This window comes from Elephas maximus, chromosome 9 (genome assembly GCF_024166365.1).
Source record: "Elephas maximus indicus isolate mEleMax1 chromosome 9, mEleMax1 primary haplotype, whole genome shotgun sequence".
In the NCBI taxonomy this organism is placed as follows: domain Eukaryota; kingdom Metazoa; phylum Chordata; class Mammalia; order Proboscidea; family Elephantidae; genus Elephas; species Elephas maximus.
In genome coordinates, this window is record NC_064827.1 from 84,418,870 (window position 1) to 84,445,860 (window position 26,991).

The 26,991-nt window shown below is 42.3% G+C and overlaps 1 protein-coding gene and 1 pseudogene across 4 annotated transcripts in view; both read left to right on the plus strand.

Annotated features, from left to right (window-relative positions):
- Positions 1-26,991, plus strand: part of TJP2 (tight junction protein 2) — a 160,132-nt gene that overhangs the window by 68,682 nt on the left and 64,459 nt on the right. The window lies entirely within an intron of this gene.
- LOC126082608 (ferritin heavy chain-like) lies at positions 8-26,768 on the plus strand (annotated as a pseudogene).

Below are 26,991 nucleotides of genomic sequence, written 5' to 3' on the forward strand. Positions count from 1 at the left end.
GCCTGCTCCGGGCTGGGAGGAGGGTCCTGAGAAGGGGAGCGCGAGGTGGTCTCCGCTCGTAGGCTTTCCTGAAGTTGGTCTCTGATGCGCTGAAGTAACTAGGATTCCCCCACCCTGGGAGATTTCACCAGACAGGGGAAATGGCTGGTGGCCTCCTGGGCTCCCGGGCTCTTTTCTCGCGCTCTGTAGTCCCGAGTAGGGGAAGCTGTCTTGAACCCAGGGCCCTGGATCTCTGCTACCTTGGAGGCACTTCTTTGTGCCTATTGTGAACCCATGTGAAACTGTTCACTACAGATTAGTGAGTAAACACAATTAAACCAGTGTGTACCTTGCTTAGTGGTTAATCCGCCCCCGCGCTCTGCAAAATAAGTAAACGTTATTTTCAGTAGGGAATGAAGATGTGGTTTTGGAAGGAGCCACGAAAAGGGAGTGATGAATGCATTGTACCCTGGTTATTATTTTACCTGTCACCAGTTTGGCTAATTTTATGTCTTCATGTGTCAAGTTTCCGTTTTTGCACAGTAGTTTATTTTAAGTTATAAATAATCAGGGGTTTCAACTACAAGGTTTTAACATTCTTGAAATGTGGACGAACTTGGGAGTGAATACTCCAGGGCTTAGTAATGGAATACAGCCTCCCACCTCTATTTTAGCTTCACTTCTTATTCTTAGGGAGAGCTTCTTCTCTGGCAGCTGTCTGGCCTCAGTAATGATTGTGGTTTCCCGAAGTTCCCAGCAGAGAGTCATCCCATCATAGAAACTGCCCTGCAATTGCATACCGTCTCCCTCAGCTCAGGAATCCCAACAGAGATGGGAAGAGGCCTCTTTCTTCAGATCTTTAGGTGGCCTGTGCTCGACTGAGCTGACAGTCACTTTGGGAGAATGGGTCTGCTTTTGTCGGTATTAATCCTGGAAGACAGTTGGTTAGGAAACTTGTATTAGGTACACCTGGGAAAGATTGTTCTTTTAAGTGAAAATGAGTAGTAGTTACTGTGTTTGTGGAATCCCTGGGTGGTGCAGTGGTTGATGTGCTCAACTGCTAACTGAAAGGTTGGAGGTTCTTATCTACCCAGAGGCACCTTGGAAGAAAGGCCTGGTGATCTACTTCCAAAAAAATCAGCCATTAAAAACCCAGTTCTACTGTGACACACACGAGGTTGCCATGAGTTGAAATCAACTTGATGGCAGTTGGTTTTTATTTGCATTTGTAGCAAAAAGTGCCATTACTCTCCTAAGAGGATGAGATTTGACTATTGAGTAAATTTTTATGAACAGCTACTGCTTCAGTGAATACAAAGATGGGTAAGAAAGCTTCCACGACATGACCTTGTTGGGGAAACATACACATAATGGAGATATGAGGTGGAATCTGGGGAGTGCAATTTAGAAATGTGTACATGTAGCTAGCTGCCTTCTCTGGTGGGAAGGAAGTGCTTTACCGAGAAACAATGTCTTTTCAGATATTTCTTGAGGTTTCTCAGAGCTGCTTGCAGAGATTGATGAAGGGGAATTTTTTTCCCCCCAGAAATGATGCTGCATAGGGATTAATGACACAACTTTTTCAATATCATCCCACCAATGTGTGCCTGTCAGTGTGAGGGACACAGAGGTGAAACAAGACTCAGTTTTTGCCTTCAAGAGTCCTGAAGATTTTAGACTCTTTTGTTGTGAGGGAAAGACAGCAAATGGTGGGATTGTCCTATACCACTTCCTTCAGGGAATCCTGCCTGCTGGGAGAAAAGGGTATTTGAACAGATACTTCACAATGTAAGCCACCATTGAAAATGGGGCTGATAACACGACCACCTCGTGAGGGCTGAGTAAGATGACATAGAGTGCCTGGCATGTAGTGTGTGCTAAGTAAATGGTAAAAGCACTAGTAAGTAGTATATTGCAGAATAGGTGCTGAAAACGCTAAGTGCCAGGACCGGGATTATTAAAGGGAAGTGGGTTCTGGAAGTACAGGTAGGAGGTGCCAGGTAAGTGTCAAGGAGGAAATAAAGAGAGACAGAGTTGATCCATACTCTCTTGAAAGGTCTTGAATGCCAGCCAGTAAGAGAACTTGAATTTGAGGGGGAAAAAAATCACAGAAACCCCTGATGTTTATTAGGCGTGACTTCCCCTACAAAGAAGTGAACCATTTTCCCAGTGAACATTCTGCCCCACCCCTGTCCCCTCAGTAAATATTACTGTTTTTGAGGCACTCATAGGCTTAAGACCAATGAATTTTTACATCACCCCAGGGAACTCCATTTGCAACGATTTCTGCCTTATTTGTTTAACTTTTGGTCTAGTTCTTTGTACATTGACAAAAGGTCACAGCCAACCATTTATCTTCTCCAGAATCCATTGAATTACTAAGGCTAAGTGTGAGAACTTTTTTGGATTGGCACAAATGGTTAAACACTTGGCTAACTGAAGATTGGCAGTCCCAATCCACCCAGAGGTGCCTTGGAAGAAAGGCCTGGTGATCTGCTCCTGAAAGGTCACAGCCATTGAACACCCTATGCGGGAGTTCTACTCTGAAACACATGAGGTCACCATGGGTCAGAATCAATGGCAAGTGATTTTTAATGTAAGGAAAATGACAGACCCTACTGTATCCATTGATTTGGCCAGGTTTTCTTTCCTTAAGAAGTAATACCATTGAAGGTTTTATTTTTAGGAGACAGGTATGTTTTGAAACTGTGGGGCCACTTTAGTCCTAGGTACAATAGTATGTCTGTACCTTAAAAAGTCACGCAGATTTGGTCAGGGAGTGTCTGAGGTGTGGAGGTGGCTGGGGTGGAGTGAAGAGTTAGGAAAGGTTAGTAATCACTGCTGAAACTCTCAACATACTTACTTCATCCAAGAATATGAGCTGTCAGTGAATTCCTTACCTAATCCCTAGAACAAATCCCATTAAGGAGCTGTGGCTACAGATGAATTTTATCTAGGTTATGAGCTGACTCCCAATAAAATGTCTCATTGATTAGATGGCAGGCAGTCAGCAGGGGTGTGAACATTGCTGGCTGGAATGGCCTTAGACAAGCCAGTCCTGGTGTTGAGAAGCATTTTCTAGCAAAGATGATTTGAAGTGTGATAATGTATGAGGGTGTGACTGCCTCAGGTACCGGTGGGAGGAAGTAGAATGGTTACCTCAGGTGTCTTACTGAGCTATGAGCTGGTCACTTGATCCTAAATCTAAAGGTCAGAGTCAGAAACTTGGACTCAGCTTTAACACCCATTTAGTGGGCTAAATGCACCAATGCTTCTGTGAACTTTTTTAAGGTTAAAGAAATCTTCCCTAAAACTATTTAGAACCTACTTTTTTTTTTTCACCCCCACAGGAATTTTTGTAATGATCCTTTTTAGCAGAAGCCCATACAGCTAGGAAATTTATGAGGGTCTGAGCTGCAATCACCATAAAAAAAATTAAGGCCGTATAGTAGCAATAAGGAGCCCTGCAGGCACAATGCTTAAGTGCTTGGCTGCTAACTGAAAGATTGGCAGTTTGAGCCCAGCCAGTGGCTCTGAGAGAAAGACCTGTAAAGATTAAAAAATCAAACCAAACTTGCTGCCATTGAGTCGATTCCAAATCATAGCAACCCTATAGGACAGAGTAGAACTGTCCCATGGGGTCTCCTATGAGCAACTGGTGGATTTGAACTGCCGACCTTTTGGTTAGTAGCCGAGCTCTTAACCACTATGCCACCAGGGCTCCCCTGTAGAGATTATAGCTTAGAAAACCCTTTGAGGCAGCTCTACTCTGTCACATGGCGTCACTATGAGTCAAAATTGACTGGACGGCACCTAACAACAACAATAGTAGCAATAGAAAAAGTTTTCAGGCACTCAGTCCCAATTTCCAGTATTACAATAGCTAGTTCCAATTTTGAATGTTACCTGGGAAAGTAATCGATTAAGCTTGCACCCTGCCTGCATTATTGCATAAGAGGCAGAGTTCTAAGTTGGAAAGTGTCTGCTCCCACTTTTTCAGCTTGATTAGGAAATTTGCTTCTGGGAACTTAGCCCTTGAAGGCTAGGATCCAGGAATGCCTGCAGGGGCTGGGGCAGTGGCTCCAATTGGTAACTGTTTTCATTCCATTTTTCTAAGGGACAAAACAAACAAAAAAAACTGTTGCCTTCAAGTTGATACTGACTCATAGTGACCCTGTAGGGCAGAGTAGAACTGCCCCATAGGGTTTCCAAGGAGTGGCTGGTGGATTCAAACTGCCTGCCTTTTGGTTAGCAGTGGAATGCTTAACCACTGCGCCACTATGGCTCCTTGCAGAGGCACGAGTCCCATAGCCTAAGGGACTCTTGCCTCCGCAAGGAGTCTTAGTGGCGCAGTGGTTAAAGCGCTCGACGGCCAACCGAAAGATCAGTGGTTTGAACTCACCAGGCACTCCGCGGAAGAGAGATGTGACAGTTTGCTCCCGTAAAGATTACAGCCTTGGAAGCCCTATGGGGCAGTTGTGCGCTGTCTTGTAGTGTCACTGCAAGTCAGAATTGCCTTGATGGGAGCGGGTTTTGGAGTGCCTCCGTGGAATCCCTGGGTGGTGCAAACAGTTAACACGTTTGGGTGCTAACCGAAAGGTTGGAGGTTCGAGTTCACCCAAAGGCACCTTGGAAGAAAGTCCGGTAATCTACTTCTGAAAAATCAGCCACTGAAAACCCTATGGAGCATAGTTGTATTCTGACACACGTGTGGTTGCCTTGAGTCGGAATCTGCTTGACTGTAATTGGTCTGTCTGTGTCTTCATGATCAGCCTCAACTGTGGGCTCAGAAGGGAGATTAAAAATACTTAATAAGTTAATTAAGTGTGTTTGTCTGCCTTTTTTGCTGTCCCGAAACAGTGTTTTCTAAAGTGTGGTACACAGAGTGACTTACAGGTGGCACAGAAAGGGAGATCTTTTATTTTTTTTAAATTACTGTGTGTGAATATTGTGCAATGGGAATAGAAAACATGAAGTCAGCACACTAAACCCATTGCTTCATGGACGTTATTGCTTAGAATGAGACGAAAGTAAGTAAGTAAAAATGGTGAGCCTGTTTTAAGAAAGAATAGTAAGCGAATTATCTGACGAGTGGTATGAGGATAAGGTAAAAATCGTAAAGGTGTCCCTTGGAAGCTCAGATTTGGGAAATACTCTTTTAAAATATGAGTGTGGTGTTTAGTTAGGAAAGGCCAGGTCTGTCTCTGCCACACCTTCTGGAAAGTCGTACACAGAATGACGCAGAAGAGCCAGGAAAGTGAATTTTGATGACTTTATATCTTACCCATGTGGATCTTGCTGTTGTCCACGCAGCTATTAGCACTGTGGAAAGTATGTCTGCCAAGCTCTTGAGTGTCTGGCCCAATTCTCGTTCCTTTCTCTGCTACCCTCACTCAAACCATTCTGCAATTTTTAAGGTCCGTTGATGTGACATTTGCAATCTGATGGAGTGAAAAGGGAAGGCATATTTTGGCACTACTGGGGGATAGCACTTTGTTATCAAGCGACTCTCGCTCGTCATCCACTGCTGAAGAATGTAGAGCTGAAGAGCCTCACATGTGAATGCATTCAACCTTTTAAACCCTTTTAAACGGAGTGCCAGTTGGAGAAATTATTTTTTTAATGTAACTTATATTGGCCTATAAAATGAGCTTTAACAAGGATGCTGTTGGAACTGGAAGTCTTAAGGTAGAAAAAAGGTAAACCTCCCTTGACCTAGAACGATAAGCAGTCAAGATGCATGTTTGGTCGGTGAATAAAAAAGCGAATAAGAAACACTTCGTTTCAGTCACCCACATCCCTAACTGCGCCTACCAATTGTGCACACTGATTATGAGAAATCGCCAGCCTTCAATAGTAACTTACACTTAAATAATTTTAAATTAATTTAGATGTTTGTTTAGTACTTCTGCAGATAGGTCAATTCTTTAACCTTCAAAATATAATGCAGATTTCCTTAACCATTTAAATGCCATTGTACATTGTAGACGAAAGTAAGATACATTTTGTAATAATGGTTTATTTTAACTTTTAGACTAATATTTAGCTTAATTAGAACATTCATGGATTGTGGCTTCTATTTATATTTTCCTCCCCCAACACATTATGTAAGGAGACCTGGTAGTGCAGTGGTTAAAGTGCTTGGCTGTTCCCCAAAAGGTTGGTGGTTTGAACCCATCAGTTGCTCCGTGGGAGAAAGATGTGGCAGTCTGCTTTTGTAAAGGTTACAGCCTTAGAAACCCTATGGGGTCACTCTGAGTCGGGATCGACTCGATGGTAGCGGGTTGGAGCGAGTAACACATTATGTATTCGGGCAGTGGTGGTTCGATTCCTGGCCAGTGCACCTCAAGTACAGCCACCACCTGTCTGTCTGTGGAGGCCTACGTGTTGCTGTGATGAAGAGGTTTCAGTGGAGCTTCCAGTCTAAGAGTAAGAAGAAAATCCTGGTGATACACTTCTAAAAATCAGCAAATGAAAATCCTGTGGATTACAGTGGTCCTGTTCCATTGTACCCAGGGTCAGCATGAGTCAGGGGCCAACTCGATAGTACCGTATGGGTGTGTGGGGTGGCAGCATTGGTAGGGGGGAAGGTAAAAGCGTATTCATGATAGAGTCTCAGTGAATAAAATAGCTGCTTGTGCTCCAAGAAGCTGGGCTGATCAAAAAATTTCAAATTATAATATTAATCATGGCAAAGATCCTTGAATACAAATGTTTACTGAATTTTTCCTTTGTGTATATGTAAACACAGGCTTTAGAGTTAATATGGTAATTATTATTTCTATTGTGTAACAATTATTTCTATGACTCTAATCAGCCATATAGAATATATACATCACGGTCACAGGGAAAGATGGCATTATCTTTTGAAACTTTAATTATACTATGCCTCATCTTATGGACCCCCTGTATTATCTTTTTCATCTTATGGACCCCCTGTATTATCTTGTTCATCTTATGGACCCCCCCCCGTATTATCTTGTAACTAGGTACATGAATTATTGACACATCTCAGGTGTTTGGAGGGAATGTATATAGTACCTTGTGGAGGAGAATTATTGGGATATTCTTGCTGGTAGGTAACAGTTACTAGGCTATAATTAATGGGTAATTATTAAAATCCAGTTATGTCTTTGCCATTGTATTAAGGAACACCTTCCATAGATAAGAAGACTACTTGGAGATACTCTAGGTTTTGTTGCCTGAGTTGAAGATGAGTAGCTCAACCCCTGGCCTAAGGGTTGGCCATTCAAACCCCCAGTGGTGCAGCAGAAGAAAGGCCTGGCTATCTGCTTCCATAAGATTACAGCCAAGAAAACCCTATGGAGCAGTTCTACTCTGTAACATGTGGGGTCGCCATGAGTCGCGGGCTTGGGTCTTGGTTTAGCCATCAGTAGGGATTGATAAACTCTTCTGGAACATGTTGATTCTGGGATCTTTGTTCGTGGAAGGCAGAAATAATGTTCCAAATGTAGCTGTTTGTTTCCATTTGTTGAGAATGTGTATTATGAGTGTTAAACGAAGCGTCCTGAGTTCGAGGTTGTGATGCTTCTTTTATTCCTTCCTTAGCAGAGCCCGTCAGAGACCCACAATCTGGGGATAGGGAATAACGTGCACTGAGAAACTCAGTGCATGGAAGATGTTTCCTAGATGTATTTGGCAAAGCAAAATGAGATTATTTGAGGGAACTAACTAGCAAAACCAAACATTGCTCTTTCTGAAAAGCGCTTGAATCCTTTGGAAGTAACTTCCTGGTGAGCTCATTATTAGTGGCCGGGTTTCTCCCTTACACTTCTTCACACAGGGCTGAGGTAATTGCTGTCTTTTCTGTGACTGGTTAGATTTGTACACATGCCACTATTTATTTTAGTCCTTATCATATCCACTACACAGTAGTCACTTCCCGTCAGCCCGGAGCCCCTCCCTGGTCTGAGTCATCTTAGTAACCCCCCCACTAAAGCTAACTGCACTGAACTGGCTTGATTTGAGGAAGGCTTGTTGCTTTAACTAGTAAGAATTGAAGAAATGGTTGAGAATTTAGAATAGTGGGTTCCTGACATTTATATATGGAGTGGGTGGTAGTTTGTCAGTAAGGGGAAAAAAAAATTGCAGAATTGCAGACCATTTCTGGAGTGGCCTAGAAGCGGCACCAGCTATATGCTAATTAGCTGGGTGACTTTAGTTAAGTTGCAGAACCCTCTAGTTCTCAAACGTTTATCTGTGAAATGAGTAGTTCTGTATGATAGTCTCCTAGGACATTTGTGGTGCTTTAAGATTCTGAGGTTCTGAGTGTTGGGTGTAAATAATTTCTATTCTTGTATCTTAAAGTGTTTCTGTATTCCTTAAACTACTCTTGTGCATGTTTAAAATGAGATTCTTTCACTAAATAGCAGATAGAATAAAGATATCGCCCATGAGTAATGAACTCCTTTAAAAAAAAATCATCTATATGAGACCAAATAGTCAAAAATTACTCTAGAGCAAAGATGAGAAATTAAGGGGGCAGGGAAACCAGAATACAGGTATTCCCCGGCTTATCACGGGGGTTCCATTTCAGCGGCTCTGTCTTAAGTCAGTTCTAATGTAAGTTGAATACTTCATTTTTTTTTTTTTTTAGTTTTCATTATTATTGCCTTTTGTTATCAGTGTCTTTATAAATCGGATCTTTATTTGCCTTTGGGGGCTGGAAGCATTACATATAAACTTACAGATATGATGACGCCAGCAGGTTATGCACTGCAGCATTGTATGTAGTACATATTACTAAAGATAAGATGTACAGGAAAAGAAAAAACTGGCCGTCAGTGCGGCTCATTGTCATTCTCGTACATCATAAATTGGAGATCACCTGTACTGGCAATGGTACAACCAGAATGGAATGAATGAGAATGCAGACACATTATGAAAAATGTAACCATATCACCAAATACTTTGTATAAAAATTGTTAAACGGGAACCTAATTTGCTGTGTAAACTTTCATCTTTAAACACAATAAAATATTATTTTTATTTTTTTAAAGAGAGATCCGGTGGATTCTCTCTGCAAGGCATTTTTCTAGAAGACAAACTGAGTACCCAAGTACAAACTGGCTGGTTTGCTCGTGAAGAAAGATCTATTATTCAGTTGCGTCTTAAATGTACCCGCACCGTGTGTGCTGGATTCTCTTCCTTGTTTTGTGGCCCAGGCCAACAACCGAAACCGTCTTGCAGAGTTCCTTGAGTGAGAATGGTCTTTCCTTCCTTTCCACCCTTCCCAGTGAAAGCTGCATACTGGAAACCTCCAGCACCCCCTGCTCCACGTGCTTCTCTCCCACAAGCCATGTTGCCTGTAGCATGAGTGTGTAAGGGAAGGCAGGCTGGCAACTGGGAGCTCTTTCTGTTTTGTTCTTCACAAATGTGCTGAAGATGAGCCTACTGGTTATGTCGCAAAACCGCCTTGTTCACTGCTGATAGAAAATCACCTGCTGTCAGATGTTGTTCGCAGAGTCGCTGCGGTCTCTTGCTTCAACAGTGCTTGAATGGAGCCCAGAGCTCATCAGCCTTTCCCTAACCAGTGGCTCCCAGCCAGCTTTGCACCACCTCCTCATAACAGCGCCCTCGGACACCCCAAGGTCCCCACTGCTGCTCCAGCACCGGGCAACCGCGGCCATGACGACCATGTCCCCCTCTCAGGTGCACCAGAACTACAGTCAGGGCTCGGAGGCCGCCATACCTGCCAGATCAGCTTGGAGCTCTACACCTCCTACGTCTTCCTGTCCATGTCTTACTGCTTCGACCACGATGATGTGGCTCTGAAGAATTTTGCCAAGTATTTTCCTCACTAATCTCATGAGGAGAGGAAACATGCTGAGAAACTGATGAAGCTGCAGAACCAAGGAGGTGGCTGAATCTTCCTTCAGGATATCAAGAAACCAGACCGTGATGATTGGGAGAGCGTGCTGAATGCAATGGAGTGTGCGTTACGCTTGGAAAAAAGTAACTCAGTCACTACTGGAACTGCGCAAACTGGCCACTGACAAGAACGGCCCCCACTTGTGTGACTTCATTGAGATGCATTACCTAAATAAGCAGGTGAAATCCATCAAAGAATTGGGTGACTACGTAACCAACTTGCGCAAGACAGGAGCCCTGGAATCTGGCCTCGCAGAGTATCTCTTTGACAAGCACACCCTGGGAGAGAGTGATGGAGACAGCTAAGCTTTAGCCTGGCTGCCCTATAGCCACAGGGGTGACTTCCATGGTCACCAAGACAGCACATGCATGTTGGGTTTACCTTTACCTTTTCTATAAATTGTACCAAAACATCCACTTAAGTTCTTTCGTTTGTGCCATTCCTTCAAATAGAGTAATTTGGCACCCCCCCCCAAAAAAAAAATTACTTGCTGTGATCCGAGTTTTTCCAGCATGACTTCAGGCCGAGCGCTTTGCCTACCTTGGGCTTGATCTGTTTAGTGTCTGAGTGAGTTTTAAGAGGGGAGAGAGATTTGTGGCATCTTAGACACCCGTTGAAATTTTCCAGAGATGGAACTGGAAACATTCGTGTTTTTCCTTCTGCTGTTACGGTTAGAGTCTAAAAACAGGCAAGTGGTGACACATTGAGACGAAGAGGCTCTGAGTTCAGTTCGCATGTCAGTGGCAGCCTTTCTAGCAGAGCCTAAACGTGAATTTTAATCGAAGGTCTGAGAGAGAAATATTTAGTCTACTTATGCGACGTAAGTGCACATTTTGGCAGATGACTCTAGGGAGTGGATGGATCAGGAAGGAGCAGGAAGGTAGACTCAATCTACCAAAGAACTAGGGTTAAAAAATTTTGTTTGAAACATAATTTTCCCACAGAGATGGTGGTATCCAGTGTCTGTCCTCCAGAGCCTATTTACTTATAACAAAGGTTTTTTGGTTATTACTCTTATGGTGTTTTGTTGGAATATAGTTTATATACAGTAAAATATATAAATCTCAAGTGACGAGCTTGACAAATCCCCCCCCCCCACCTTTTTAAATCGTGGTAAAATAAACATGGAGTCTTTGGGTGATGCAAATGGTTAATGTGCTCGACTGCTAACCTGTTCAAGTCTGCCCAGAGGCACCTTGGAGGAAAGACCTGGAGATGATCTACTTCTGAGAAATCAGACATTGAAAACCACATGGAGCACAATTCTACTCTGACACACACGTGGTCGCCATGAGACGGGGTTGACTTGATGGTAACTGGTAAAATACATATAACATGAATTTACCATTTTAAAGTGAACAGTTCAGTGGCATTTAGTCCGTTCACAGTGTTGTGCAACCACCAGCACTGTCTAGTTCCAGAGTTGGATAAATTTTTATATCAATGCATTTGCCAGTGTAACTACCACCTAGATCAGGAAATAGAGCTTCCCACCACCCTAGGACGTTCTCTCATGCCTCTTTTCAACTATTACCATCCCATCCCCAAGGTAACTTCTCTCCTGCTTCTATTACCCTGGAATAGTTTTGCTTGACCTTGAACCTCATTTAACTGGAATCATACATTTTGTGTCTGGCTTCTTTTCACTCAACATAACTTCTGTGAGATTCATCCATGTTGTGTGATTCAGTAGGTTTTTTTTTTTTTTTTTTTATTGCTGAGTCGTATTCCATTGTATGAATTTTGTGTATCTGTTCTCCTGTTAATAGATATTTGGGTTGTTTTCAGTTTGGGGCTGTTGTTAATAAAGCTGCTATGAAAAATTGCGTACACGTTGTTTTGTGGATATGTGCACCATGTGTCTTGTGTAAATTCCCAGGAGTAGGATTACTGGGTCATGGGTTAGGGATATGTTTAATTTTCATAGTTACCTTTGAAGTCAGATAGACTTGGGTTTGAGTTCTTTTGTCTGGCCACTTATTGCTTAAAAAGGTAGGCAATTTACTTTTCTCAGGTTCAGTTTTATCAGCCGTAGAATGGTATTATATGCTCTATCAGTCAGGGTTCAGCAAAGAAAACAGACATCCTTCTTGTTATTTCAAAGAGAAAGGTATTCAATACAGAGAATTAGTGCTTCCAGAATGACACAAAGGCTGGAGGAGTGACAGCCAAGGAACCAACACTAGCTTTACATTTGCTCCACAGAAAGTCTGAAAACTAACTGCCGTGCAAAGCCCAAACCCAAAACCAAACCCACTGCCATCGAGTTGATTCCAGCAGAGCCAGGACCTTCAGAAATTTCCAGCTTCTCAGCCTGTGCATCCCTGAGGCGGGTGAAAGGGCAGGGAACTTGGAGATAGTTGCAGAAGCCCACATCCGGGACATCAGTTTCTCCCTGCTACTGCTGCAGCAGGAAAGCGGAAAACAAGCAGCACCTGCTGTCCTTCATCCTTCCAGATCTTATACTCGTGTGCTTTGTTGGTGGAACCCTGTTGGCCAGGGAGCCTGGAGCTTCCAGCCTCTGGGAGTAAAGGAAGCTGGGCACCCACACACAACAAAAGGCATAGATGCCACCTGGGATTGCTGTGAGGTGCTCAGTTAATGGTAGTGTTTATAATTTGTTATCATCATTATTACTAAGGGCTATGATGCTGCTGCAGTCATGACTGATTTCCATGAGGCACATTCAGAATCAGTTCTGTGACTTCAGCCACCTGTTTGTGTAGTATAAATGCTGCTGTAATACCTACCTGCTGTTTAAGACATTGCTTCTCTGGAGAAATATATTCAATTTTGAAAAACCCTTCTTTACCTGAAAGCCCCAGCATTGTAGGATTATGGAAGGTGAAAGTTTCCCCTTCCAAATGAGGATAGTACTATTATACCCCTCCTGAACCAGGGGAATCTCTGTGTGGTGCAAATGGTTAATCAGCTCGGCAGCTAGTCAAAAGGTTGGGGGTTCAAGTCCACCTAGAGGCTCCTCTGAAGAAAGGCCTGGAGGCCTACTTCCAAAACTTCAACCATTGAAAACCTTGTGGGGCACAGTTCTACTCTGACACACATGGGGTTGCCATGAGTTGGAATTTACTCGACAGCAACTGGCACTGGTTTCCCTGAACCAAGTGAGGGCCTGGGGTTTGGAGCAGAGAAGATGGGTGGGGCCTCCTGGCAGTAGAGTTCTTTCCTGGGACCTGTGAGTGCAGGACAGGACGGAAGGGTTGTAGGAAGGGACTTGACAGATGGGGAAGTTGCAACTAATACCACACAGTTTGGCTGTACAGATACATTAGTTACAATCTGAGCTCATTCAATGAAATGGAACAGTCAAGTCCAATTCAATGTTAATGTGTATGTTGAATGAAAGAAGCCAGACACAAAATGTATAACTTCATTTATATGAGGATGAGGTATACTGTGAGTAACAGGGCCCCAACTACAATAGTCAGATAGACCTGGGTTAAACAAAATAGAAGTTTATATTTCTCTCACTGGAAAAGTTTAGAGATCAGCATTCCAGGGCTGATGTGGATGCTTCGTGAAGTTATAGGGTCTGTGGCTCCCCCAGGAGCTCATAGATTCAACATCCCTATGGAGTTGCCCTCATCCTCATAGGTCTAACAGGCTGCTGGAGCTCTAGTCATCACATCCGAGTTCCAGGCAGCAGCGTGGAGGAAAGGGTGCCCTAAGGAGGTGTTCTTGAAGTTCCAGACAGCACTTCCACATACACCCCTTGGTTAGCATTTTGTTACATGCACATACCTGGTTGTTTGGGAGACTGGGAAATATAGCCTCTTTCCAAGGTTTATTGCATCCCCAAATAAAATTGGAAGCCTGCTACTGAGGGAGACGGGGAGACTGGGTATTAGGTGGTAAGTAGCAGTCAAAATTGGTTTTCCTTTAAGGTAGAACCAAGGTCAAGAAACCATGATGTGTAAGTATTGTTGGAAACTGTGTGTGAGTAGCTATGATAGCCTTGCATTTTATTTCAAGGGTGTGAATGGCTTTGGGAAGAGACTGGGTCAGGAACCAAAAAAACCCAGGAGTTTCAGGGGCTAAAGCATTCCTGCTAGATCACATGTAGGAAAAGTCTGCTTTGTTTGTTTGTTTGTTTAGGAATTTTCCTGCAAATTGGGAGTTTGCATCTTAAGTTAGTACCTTGAATATCTTGAAAGTTAGAAATACATCAAGGCTGTCTTCTGTTTACTGCTCCTCTTGTTGTTGTTAGGTGCTGTCAAGTCAGTTCCAACTCACAGCAACCTGAATGAAACGCTGCCATCCTCACAGTCGTTGCTCTGTTTGAGCCCATCGTTGAAGCCACTATGTCAGTCTGTCTCCTTGAGGGTCTTCCTCTCTTTCACTGACCCTCTAGCAAGCATGATGTCCTTCTCCAGGGACTGGTTCCTCCTGATAACATGTCCAAAGTGCGTGAGACAAAGTCTCGCCATCCTCGCTTCTAAGGAGCATTCTGGCTGTACTTCTTCCAAGACTGCTCCTCTTATGTGACATATTGAACAGGTCAGATGTTATAGGCCTCTGTCTTCCTGTGTATTTAGTAAATATTCAAAAACCCTATCAACTTTGCCTACAAACACTTATAAGCAAAGTAAACTAATTAAAAATTTAAATTAAAAGTAAAATAGGTTGGAAGAGATGGCCTCCTTAATCCAGAGACTTTGCAATAAAATACCTACAAAGCAGGTGTTGAATCCCTGGACGAGGACTGTCTTAAGAAAAGCCTTTTCATCTCTCTGGATCTCAGTTTCTTCAGCTGCAAATGAGGGTGTTTGTCTATAAAATCTTGAGTGTCTTCCTACTCTATGCTTCTGTGTACTTTTTAATATATGAGTAAACTTGAGAAATTAGAATTCTCAAGCCTACAAATTAGCGCAGAAGCTAAAAGGTGACTTTATTCTGAGAACGGCTGCTTTGATGTATAACTTTGTGAAACTTTAATAAGTGTTGTCTTTTTGGAGTCAGTCTGATTTGTTGCTTTTTAATGAACAAATAAAACTGGGTTATGGATGGGCTAAAGAGGATGTCCCTTTCTCCCCCGTCTTTAATTTCCTTTATCTTTTGCCAAATTGAAAGGAAAGAGATTAGATTTTTATCCTATTTTGTGCCTCAGATCTCATGCTGACAGTAGGCTCTAGGCTCCCAAAACATTTGGCAGCGGTGTTTGTTCTACTTCTAGCTTATTTCATGAAATATGAACTGTAGTGTGTTGCTTTTTAAAACGTTGAAAAAATCTCGAATCAATTTTGGCAAAACTCTCCCTCTAATGATGTCATGGGAGCCCTGGTGGTGCAGTGGTTAAGAGCTTGGCTGCTAACCCAAAGGCTGGCAGTTCACATCCACCAGCCACTCCTTGGAAACCCCATGGGGCAGTTTGTCGGAATCGACTCAAGAGCAAAGGTTTGGTTTTTGGTTTGGAGTGATGTCACATGCAGAAAGAACAGAGTTTTTCTTACTTTAGAAAGTCTGTGAATCTCCTCTTTCATACAAATAATTTTACCCATAACGCTGACCTATTTTCCTAGGGACCTTACTGGAAACCCTGGTGGCGTAGTGGTTAAGTGCTATGGCTGCTAACCAAATGGTCAGCAGTTTGAATCCACCAGGCGCTCCTTGGAAACTCTATGGGTCAGTTCTACTCTGTCCTGTAGGGTCACTATGAGTCAGAATCGACTCCATGGCAATGGGTTTGTTTTTTTTTTTTTTTTAGGGACCTTACTGTTGTTGTTTTGAGGTAGTTAGCTAGAAACAGAGGAGCCAAGCAATCGATTAACATTTTAAGCTTATATCTCTAGTACTGCTCCTGAAGACTCCCTCCAGATAAATTTAAAGTGATAAGGACAGCAAATATTCTAAGTGCAAAGATAAATGTGACCAATGAACTGTTCAGCTACTGGTTAGCAGTTAGAGTGAGCTGGCTCTTTGCAAAGCTTGCTTAAATTTGTATGTGCTAGAAATATATTGACAGAATCCCCCATTTTATCTTTTTCTCCATCCAGACTTATCCAGCCAGTCAGGGGTAACAGTAGATGTTCTAACAGTTTACGGTGGCTGAGACAATAGACAAAGGGTTTCTCTGTTTGGGCAGTTGAAAATTAAGCCGAAGGGGAGCTTCTTAAGGGCATTGACCTAATTCACTCCTTCGGCAAAAATGTTTGGATGTAAATATATATTTCTAGTCCAGGTATCCACAAATATTTCTGTGAAGTGGAAAGAAAATTCTAGAGATCAAATGTTACAGATTAAAGGAAGGGGGAGTGTGGGGTTGCTTTGTGTATTTTTCCTAAAATACGGTCTTTGTTTTTGTTTCTTTGATAATATCCTTTAAAAACTTAAAAAAAAAAAAAAAAAAAAAAGATAAATTCAAGTTCTGCTTGAACTGATGGTCCACAAAGGTTAGGGAATGAAGAAAGGTGGCCAAATTGTATCTTCACTCTCCTCAGTCCCTGGTACCTCCCCACCTTTGGGAATTGGTTAGTCACCAGCCTTTTAAAGATAAAATTCTCTGTGGGCCTTTCCCCTGAAAAAATGTGGGGAAACAGAACTGGGTTAAAAATAAAATTAGTTCAGTCCCTGCCAATTTCTAAGTATCATGGTGGTAATTTGTCCGGAAAACATAAAGGAAAATATAAACATAAATAGAAATTTTTTTCCTGTTTATTATTACCATGAAGAGAACATTTGTAGTCAGTACGCATTGTCTCAAAGACTATCTCTTGCCTATGAATAGAACAGCAGAGAAGAGTACTTAGGTTAATGTGGGGGGAAAAATTCTCATATGCTTAGTAGTAAGCTCCAAGTAACAACTGCATTGTTGTTCTAAGTTGTCTTTGAGTATGATTGGATGATTAAATATAAATGTTGGCCTAATTGGCTCATATCCTGGCAATGAACTGTCCAAAAAAACTAGCTGAGGCATATCACTCGAGACAGTTACCAGACTTGATCTTTTGGCTTTGTATTTGGGATAATGATTTATGCAGTGAAGTGTCATAGAAACTGGGATGCTGTCATTTCTGTCTGTCTCTTTTTCACCTGTTCCAACTTGGAGATGTTGGCTAGGAGAGTATAGTCTGCTACATGGATATGCCATTGTTTTTATGAGAAAGAAGCAACCTAACCTTTTTGATTGGAAAGAGCTTAATCAAAAGGAATGCTTGGAAAAATGCCCTCAAGGAGTCGTGCGTGTATCCTTTCATTGATAGTCTGAACTCCCAGGCTTGGAATCTGCCCCACTGTAGGACAGGAGATCAGTTTTAAGGCTAGGCAGAGTTGATTGTAAGCTCTTGAGAATATTCCTACATCTGGGTCTAGAATAATAGTTCCTCAGTAATTGAAGGGAGGTTGAAAGGAAGAGAAAGGAGGTAAGTCCCAAAGGGAGTCTCTGGGTTAATGGTTAATGCACTCGGCTGCTAATGGAAAAGTGGGCTGTTTGAGTCTACCCAGAGGCACCTCGGAAGAAAGACCTGGCAATCTGCTTCCCCCAAAACCAACCATTGAAAACCCTATGGAGCACAGTTCTACTCTGACACATGTAGGGTGACCATGAGTTGAAGTTCACTCCACGGCAGCTGGTTTTGCAGTCCCGAAGGACTAGAATGTGGTGAGTGCACATGTGTCTTCTCTCTCTTTCTTACTACATTCTCTACCCCCAGGAACCACTTTTCAGGTGGCTTGGCAACTGTTTGAACCTGCAGTTTTGCATTATTGGACCTACAAGTCTGAAATATGCAATAATGGAGCTCACAGAATAGCTCTGAGGCGGAGTCCTTGATTTCTACAAATATGAGTGTGCTGGGGGCAGGCTCACTCCAGCATTGCTTCCAAGTGTTCGTTGGAGCTCCCGATCTCTGTGTAAAACTCCTGATGATGAAGGAACCCACGAGACAAAGAAGGTGCAGTCAGTTTTACTCTGTGCTGTGAGACAGTTTTTGGTTAACGTTTCTCTAGGGAGGCTAAGGAGGGAAGCCATGTGACCCTTGGTACAAATCTCACTGAATTCTCCCAACCAACTCAGGGGTCAGTGTTAACCCCATTTTGTAGGTGAGGAAACTGAGGCTCAGAAATAATTAAGTAACTTGCCTAGTGTCACACACCTTGTGTGACAGGGAGGAAATTTGAGCCAAGATTCTTGGGATTAAATGAAAACCTGTAGATTCTTTCAACTTCACCAGCCTCTGCTTTTCAGAATCAGACTGATAAAGAGATAGGGGAGAAGCTGAAGGTCATGTGTTGATTTTGGGAGTTGAAACATTATCCCTGGAAGTGTCCTGAAGTTTCCCCCCAGGGAATCACGAGTAACAATAATATATCAATGTCGTTAGATGTTTTCACTTATTAGTGACTTCTGTGTGCCCATCATTGTATGAGATCCCAAAGACTCTAAAATGAATAAGACACAGCTTTATGAGGAAGTAGGTTATATATACAAATAGCTAAAAAAACCCACAATGTTATCATAGAAGTATTATGTCTTGTCAAGTGAGTGTATACTTCCGTTAAGTCCAGAGCAGCTTCTAGTTTGAAATGTTATCTCATCAACCAAAAAAAGTTGTTGATGTGAAGAAAAGCTTGTGGCTACAAAGTATATGAGTTGTGGAATCAGAAGGAACGTCAGAGAAGTGCACTGTTTGGTCACTTGCTTACTGGGGATCAGAATTCCATCACAAATTTCCTGTAGGTCAAAGTATATCTTTTAACACAACAAATACCTTTTGAGAGATTTAGGCTACCAGACACTCACACTTTAGTATGAAATAGACCAGGCAGCTTTCTTTGAATACCTAGCTGAGACTGTATTCATTGATACATTGAGAGTTTTGATTGGGGATAAAGATAGGGAATTTTGGAGCAAGAACATTTTGGCAATGGAGCAGACATTGTGAAGTGCCAGGTGTTGGTGTTAGGACAAAGTTGGGGTGAGGACATTGAAAACCAGAGAAACCACCCCAAGGGGTAGAAAGAGCTGGAAAGGCACCAAATATAAACTTCGTTTCTCTATGCTTTCACTCTGGAACCCTATTAAGTGTGCCGTTATCTGTTTTTCCCTGCTTTACCCCATGGCTCTTCTCCTAAAACCAAAATAAAACCTGTTGCTGTTGAGTCTATTCTGACTCATAGTGACCCTGTAGGACAGGGTAAGACTGCCCGATAGGGTTGCCAAGGCTTCTTGTCTATTTGGAAGTAGACTGGCACATCTTTATCTTGCAGAGCAGCTGGTGGGTTCGAACCACCAACCTTTTGGTTAGCAGCCAAGCGCTTAACCACTGCGCTACCAGGGCTCCTCACCCTTCCCCCAGGACCCAGAATTATTTATTGTTTAGATGAGCTTCCATGGACAATCTAGGGCTGTGTCATCATTTAAAATGTTGAGTATCAATCTAAGCTCAGCTGTAAATTTTAGAGACAAAGGCTGGATTCTGTCCAGATTCTGAGTCAGACTTCATGATGGGCAATGGAAACTTCCAGTGTTTCACCCCCTCTTTAAAGAATTTCTCCTAAAGCGGTGTTCACCTTGGGTTGTGGGTACCATTATCTCTTTGTCTTTTGTGGGGATATATAGACAGCATCCCAGTTTGAGGCCAGGAACCAAGGCTTTTACTTATCTGTGTCCAACACAGTTCCTCACACAGGATCTTGCCCAATACATGCGTTGATGATACTAACAGATGTAATTAATTATCTACTTTGAGGATTATCTGAAGTAAGATTTTGATCTCAGGCCAGCTTCCCCTGTATTATGTGATTGCAGATTGTGAACAAGTTCAGATTTTTGTCTAGGTAAAATATAACCAGAGAACTTACATTGCTACCCAAGCCAAGTGTAGTTCACTTTGGATTGACCCAACTTTTCGGTTATGGACCCAACTTTTCGGTTATGTACCCACTAAGACTATATCATTGTCGGGTTCAAAATGGGCAATACCAGCCAATTTCAGCTCACTAATGCCTAGGATATTGATCTTTATGCATTCCACTTCATTTTTGACAACTTTCAATTTTTCTAGATTCATACTTTGTACATTCCATGTACCAATTATTAATGGATGTTTGCAGCTGTTACTTCTCATTTTGAGTCATGCCACATCAGCAAATGAAGGTCCTGAAAGCTTTACTCCATACATGTCATTAAAGTTGACTCTGCTTTGAGGAGGCAGCCCTTCTCCAGTTGTATTTTGAATGTCTTCCACCCTGAGGGGCTCACCTTCTGGCACAATATCAGACAATGTTTTGCTGCTGTTCATAAAGTGTTCACTGCCAACTTTTGAAGAAGTAGATTGCCAGGTCCTTCTTCCTAGTCTGTGTTAGTCTGGGACTCTGCTGAAACCTGTCTACCATGGGTGACCATGCTGGTATTTGAAGTACCTGTGGCATAGCTTCCAGCATCACAGCAACACACAACCCAACTCAGTATGACAAACTGACAGATGAGTGGTGGAACAAGTCCGTCTTGGAAGAAGTACAGTCAAGAATGCTCCTTAGAAGCAAGGCTGTTGAGACTTCGTCTCATGTACTTTGAACATGTCATCAGGAGGGCCAAGTCCCTGGAGAAGGACATCGTGCTTGGTAGAGGGTCAGTGTAAAGGAAGACAACCCTCCACAAGATGGATTGACACAGTGGCTGCAACAATGGGCTCAAACAGCAATAATTGTGAGGATGGTACAGGACCGGGCAAGTGTTTCATTCTGTCGTACATAGAGTCACTATGAGTCGGAACTGACTCGATGGCACCTAACAGCAACAACCCATTAAGAATTTACCCCTTATAAATTAAAAACAAAAAACAAGCAAACAAAAACACTTAGAAGGAGTTTATCCCCAAATAATGACTGAGTGCTAAGGCCAGGTGTAAGGCTTGTTGCAGATAGAAGTAAAAAAGGAAACCAAGAATCAAGAAGTGTTTGTACTTGTGCTAGCACCTGGGTGAGCACCTTGCAGGTGAGGACCAGTGCCTTGGCAAGCAGACTTCTTGTACTTCAGTCATTCGTTGCTCAATTTTGCATGATTTTAGATGAGAAGTGGGCAAACTACAGGTAACTGAAGGTCTTTTGTTTTTTTAATAACTGCCTGCTGACTAACAATCGTTCTTACTATTTCAAATGGTTATATTTTAAATGGTTACGTAAGTACCTATACAATCTTAGTTTTACCTCTTGGCCTGCTAAGCCTGAAATATGTACCATTTGGCCTTTTTAAAGAAAAAATTTGCTGACTGTTCGGTTTGAATTGTGTTCCCCCAAAATATGTGTTGGGATCCTAACTTGTATACCTGGGCATGTAATCCCATTTGGGAGTAGGGCTTTCTTTGTTATGTAAATGTAGCCACATCAGTGAAAGGTGTGTTTGAAACCACACTGACTCTTTGAGATATCAAAGGAGCCGATTAAGCAGAGACAAGTAAGCACAGTTGGGGCCAAGACAGATGCCACATGGAGACCGCCAAGAAGCTGAGGAACTCTGGGGCTAGAGAAACGAAGATATAAGGATTTGCCCCCAGAGCCGAGAGAGAGAGAGATAGAGAGAGAGAGAGCCTTCCCTTAGAGCAGATGCCCTAAGTTCAGACTTCTAGCCTTGTGAACTGTGAGAAAATAAACTTCTGTTGGTTAAAGCCACCCACTTGTATTTCTGTTACAGCAGCACTAAGAAACAAAGACACTGAGCTCTAGCTTGACATGTCTGTCTCAGGGGTTGGGAAGTCCCAGAAGCAGGTTTCTCACCTGTTCTTCTGTGATCTGGGCATAGGTGTGTCAGGATGCTGACTTGTGAGGGAGATGCCAGCTGCATGAGGACACTTGTCCTCAGTCCCCCTGGGCTGTGGGAAAGCAAAAGGGAGGAAAGGGCTGGGCCTGAGCGCTCCTAGTTTCAGTCGAGGAAGGTTACTTGATAACAGGAGCCATTTGAGAAGTTAACTGAGTGTCGGTTTCCTCAGGGTTAAGCAGTGACATAAGTGCAAGAAAATGTAGGGAAAGCATACTTCAAAGCACATTCAGCTTTTGGGTTATAAAAAGGCCGTAAAACTGACATGTCCCTCTCTGATAAAAACATTTCTGTCTGGGTTCTTATTTCTCTGGATTCCAGCTTTGGGACGTGGACTGTTATGTTTCTAAGTTGTTGACTATTTCAGTTCCAAACAATTGGTTGTTTCCTGTGAGGGGAAACTTCAGAATTAGGATAAAGCTCTGGCGTGAGTGCTAAGTCTTGAAGAAATGCCGAGGAGAGAAGATTTGGAAAAGGGTTGGGCTAAAGATTTTAGTGTCTGACGCTGTAGCTCCAGTGTTCGTTGGCTGTTAAGATTTTCTGTGCCTTCCCAGGCCTTTTACATCCTAAAAACCAACATCATCTGAGGGTGGGGACTGTCTTATGTCAACAGGTCTTTGTTTCCAAAGCCTCATGTGTGGTGGATACTTAAATGTTGCATAACTGAATATAATCCATTTTTTAAATCTTAAATTTATACCACTCTTGCCCTTTTGGGAACGGGGCTATTTTAATACACCCCTCATTTGTTCGGGACTTTACAGTTTCCAGCAGCTCCCACGTAAAATTCTTGCTTGGTCCTCACAATGACCCTGTGAGATGGGTGTTATCCCCCGAGATGCCCAGAATGTAGGGTCTTAACCAGTCTTGAGGAGTCCCTGGGTGGTGCAAATGGTTAACTCGAACCGGTTGGAGGTTTGAGTCCACCCAGAGGCACCCCAAGGAGAAGCAAGAGCCCAAGTCATCTTGGCAAATACAGCAGAAGTCCTTGCTTGAATTTTCTTTCTATAGACAGGTCTTGGTTTTTGTTGTTGGCTGACGTTCAGGTGAACACCTCTTGGTGGTGTAGTTTGTCCTCCTGGTGCTTTGTTTTATTCTGGTGTGCGCATCCATTTCTCAGAATGCCAAGTAAATGTTTCTGTTGCGTGCCCTGGTACCAGTTTCTTACTGGTTCTTTAGTAATGTGCTGCTAAGGTGTCTTTGGATCCTGACTTACAAATTGCGGTTCACGTTAGTCTTAACTTATGTAAAAGGGGGAACTTGACTACAGCATGAGCCCTTGGATAGGTTCTTGTCCTCTGCTGCCCTGAGAAAGCTTTTTTTTTTTTTTTTAACAAACAAAGAACAGATGCCATTGAGTCAATTCTGACTCATGGTGTCTTAGGCTGGGTTCTCTAGAGAAGCAAAACCAGTAAAGCATATATATATATATATATGGAGAGAGAGAGATTTAAGGAAATAGCTCATGTGGTTGTAGAGGCTGGAATGTCCCGAGTCTGTGGGTCAGGCTGGAGGCTTCTCCTGATTCATGTAGCCGCAGGGCTGGTGAACCCAAGATCAGCAGGTCAGACAGCAGAACTCTTGCTCACAGGGTGTGAAGATCAATGAATCCCAAGATCAGCAGCCAAGATGGCAGGTAAGCTGCTAGGCTCAAGTCCCAAGAACTGGAGGTAAGACGAACAGGAGCCAGATGTAGGATCAAGTGCGAGCAAAAGCTTTGCCAGAAAATCCACCAATATTGGATTCACGCCACATGCCCAACGAAACTCCCTTTCAGCTGATTGGACACTCACAGCAGATCCCATCATGGAGGTGATCACATTATATCAGATCTCATCGGGGAGGTGATCACATCAAACTACGTCATAACTGCCAAACCACTGAGAATCATGGCCCAGCCAAGTTGACACACAACCTTAACTATCACACATGGTGTGTCAGAGTAGAACTGCATTCCCCAGGGTTTCCATTGGCTGGTTTTTCTGGAAGTAGATTGCCAGGCCTTTCTTCTGAGTCTCCCCTGGGTGGACTTGAACTGCCAGCCTTTAGCAGGTGAGCTCGTTTACCATTTGCATCCCTAGAGACTCTGAGAAAGCCTTTCCTGCATGTGTAATTCAGTGCTGGGGTCTACCTTTTTTCCTTCTCACCTCCTGTATGCAGTGGTCTGCTGAGGTTGTTGACCTAGAATGAGGAGTCCTGGTTGTGCAGTGGCTAAAGTGTTCAACTGCTAACCGAAAGTTTGGGACAGTTCTACTCTGTCCTGTAGGGTTGCTATGAGTCACAATGGATTTGACAGCTACGAGTTTTTGGTTTATCTAAAAATATGAAACTGCTCGTGCCATTTATCTGCCTCCCTCTTACTTATTTTGCTCTTAGATGGAAACCAAGATCCTTCCTGAAGCCCAGGCTCCCCCATTCTCAACCTCGTTGGGCTCCATATTCTCCTTACTCTCTGGTCTTCCTTGAGTGGGCTTCATTCCCTGCTTCCACAGGGTCACTCAGAGGAGGACCCCCCTCACCTCCCTCAAGGGACCCTTTCCTCTTATTTTAGGCCCTTCATAGCATGTATCACAGTTTGAATTTTACTGTTTCCTTTTTTTCTTTTTTAATTTATTTATTTTGTTGTTGAGAATATACACAACAAAAACATACTCATAGCGACCTATAGAACAGAGTAGAACTGCCCCATAGAGTTTCCAAGGAAATTTGCCCGCGATGCTAATAACTGCTGATTAGGGGTCCCTTTCTGAGAACCACTAGTAGAGCAGTAGTTCTCAAAATTTATTATACATAAGAATCACCTGGGGATCTGTTACAGCGTACATTCTCATTCAGTCTATCTGGGGTGGAAATGCAAATTCTTAGCAGGGATTTGAATTGGAAGGAAGCAGTTCAGATCCCTGCTTAAAGAACACAATGCTCAAGGCAGACATTCTTTACTACTAGTTAAGCTAAATAATTGTTTGGTTTTAAAGACTTCAGGGGATATTTTGGTTTAAGGTTGAAAGATTATCAGAGGGAAATAGTTTCAGGGGTTCATCCAGCCTCTATGGCTCCAGAAAATCTGGATTCCATGAGAATTTGAAATGCTGTTCTGCATTTTCCCCTCTTTGATCAGAATTCTTCTATAGAATCTTTGATCACAATGTTCAGTAATGGTAGCCAGACTGTTGACTGGTTCCTTGATTTGTGGCTGACCCCCATTAGCCTGTAAACTCCCCGAAGGCAGCAGTCATGTTTCTTATACTCACTGTTTAATCTCTGGTGCTCAATACAGAGCCTGGTACACATAATAGGTGCATAATAAATATTTATTGAGTGAATGAAAGGATGGATTCGGCCTTCTACCTGAAACTTTGTCTAACTCCTGTAGCTCTTTCTCTTGGGAATTATGCATAGCCATACACGTTAGGCCCAGCAACAAATAGAAATTGCTGTCTTCCAATCTCCAAGCGGCTTAAACGCTTCTGAGTATCCCACAGTACCCTAAGCAGGGGCAGGCACTGCATAGGGTGTTGATTGATTGTAATATACTTTTGTGTGTGTGTGTGTGTGTGTGTATGCGCGCGTGTGTGTTTTATGTTAGTGGGTAACAACTAAAAGCGTAATTTTCCTTTTTTTGGGTATTTCCCCGCTACTTGATAATTTTCCACCATCCCTACACAAGCTGTAATGGAGGGGTGTTATTGTAATTGTTCAAGTCCATTTCTAATTTCCTCTAAATTACGTTTTAAGATTTTAAATTTGAAGGAAACAGAGCAATCTCTCCCTTGTTTTTATTTCTGCATCACTGTGCCACCTAGTGGCTTATAGATCTGTTACTGTGCTGTGCCCTTTGCAAATTTCCGGAAAACTGCAAATTCCACAAAAGGAAAAAGTTGGGTGCCTTTTTACGCTTTAGGATTGCCTACGATTTCTGACAATTTTTGTTAACTAGGCATGTACAGATTTTTGAGAGAAGCTCAATAATGTTTAATTTAGTTTTTTTTTTCAATGTTGGCCCACAGCTCAGAAATTCCTCTGTCACCCATAAAGGAAAGCAGTACAAAGGAGGTAGGGATTATTCCACTAGTTTTTTTATGGACTGTCAGTTTAACTCAGTTTATATAATATTTGCATACAAGATACCACATCAGAGAGAATGATTTTGTTTGTTTTTTGAAACAAGGTTCTTTCAAACATTTGAATTTTTTTCTCTCCTTACTTTATTTTTTTAATATTTTAATAATGTTTTTGGTGAAAGTTTACACAGCAAATTAGGTTCCCACTTAGCAATATCTATACTGCTAACCAAAAGATCGGCAGTTCCAGTCCACCAGGCACTTGCTGGAAACCCTGTGGGGCAGTTCTACTTGGTGTAGGGTCGCTATGAGTCGGAACTGGCTCCATGGCAACAGGCTTGGTTTTGATTTTTTTTTTTTTTTAATATATACGTATTGTTCAGTGACATTGGTTACATTTTTCGCCATGAGTCAGTGATCTCATTATTTCCATTCTGGTTGTTCTGTTTCTAGCTTTCTTGCACCCCTTACCTTCTCATCTTTGCTTTAGGGTAAATGTTGACCATTGGTCTCATACAGATGACTTTTTAAAAGAACTCAGTATTTTCTGGTGATATTGTTTATTTTATGAGCCAACCTACTATTTAACTGAAAGGTGACTTCCAGATGTGGTTTCGGTACCAAGTTTAAAGGGTATCCCAGGGTACCATCTGCACTTTTTATTTCTTTAAATGTTGTCATGAGAAAAAAAAAAAAAATTAGGAGAAGCTAAACTACATATTACCAGTGAAAAGTATTAGCAAGACTTGAGTTTTTGTTTTTGTTTTTTTGCATTTTCATTATTTTTAATCGCATGGCTTTGGCTCCCACACTGATACAGGAAACCTTACCTTTCCTCTTCCTGTCTCTTGTCTTTGCTGCTCCCTGCCCTTAAGGCAGTGTGTTCTGGTATGACCAACCATTTCTTTGGTTTTCTCCACTGATTTCCACGAGACGCAGTGGACACTTATCGTTGTGTTAAATGTAACATGCAGGAAAACATTCAGTTATCAAGTCTGTGATATTTTAAATATATAATAAATACTTATTCCATTGAAACCATACACTGTAAGCTTTTTAATCTTATCCAGAGATTAATATAAAACTGTATGTCTCTTACTAAGAGCTGATTAAATTAGTGTTTTCAAAATGTCACTTGCTAAGTTTTATCAATGTGCCTATCTAAGGAGTTCACAATCCTTTTTTTTTTCTTGAAGAAAATTTGAAAAAAGATTACCAAAAGGATCCTTAAAGTATAAAAATAAGCACTGTTTCTGAAAATAAATAGTATTTCTTTTTATCGTCTCAAA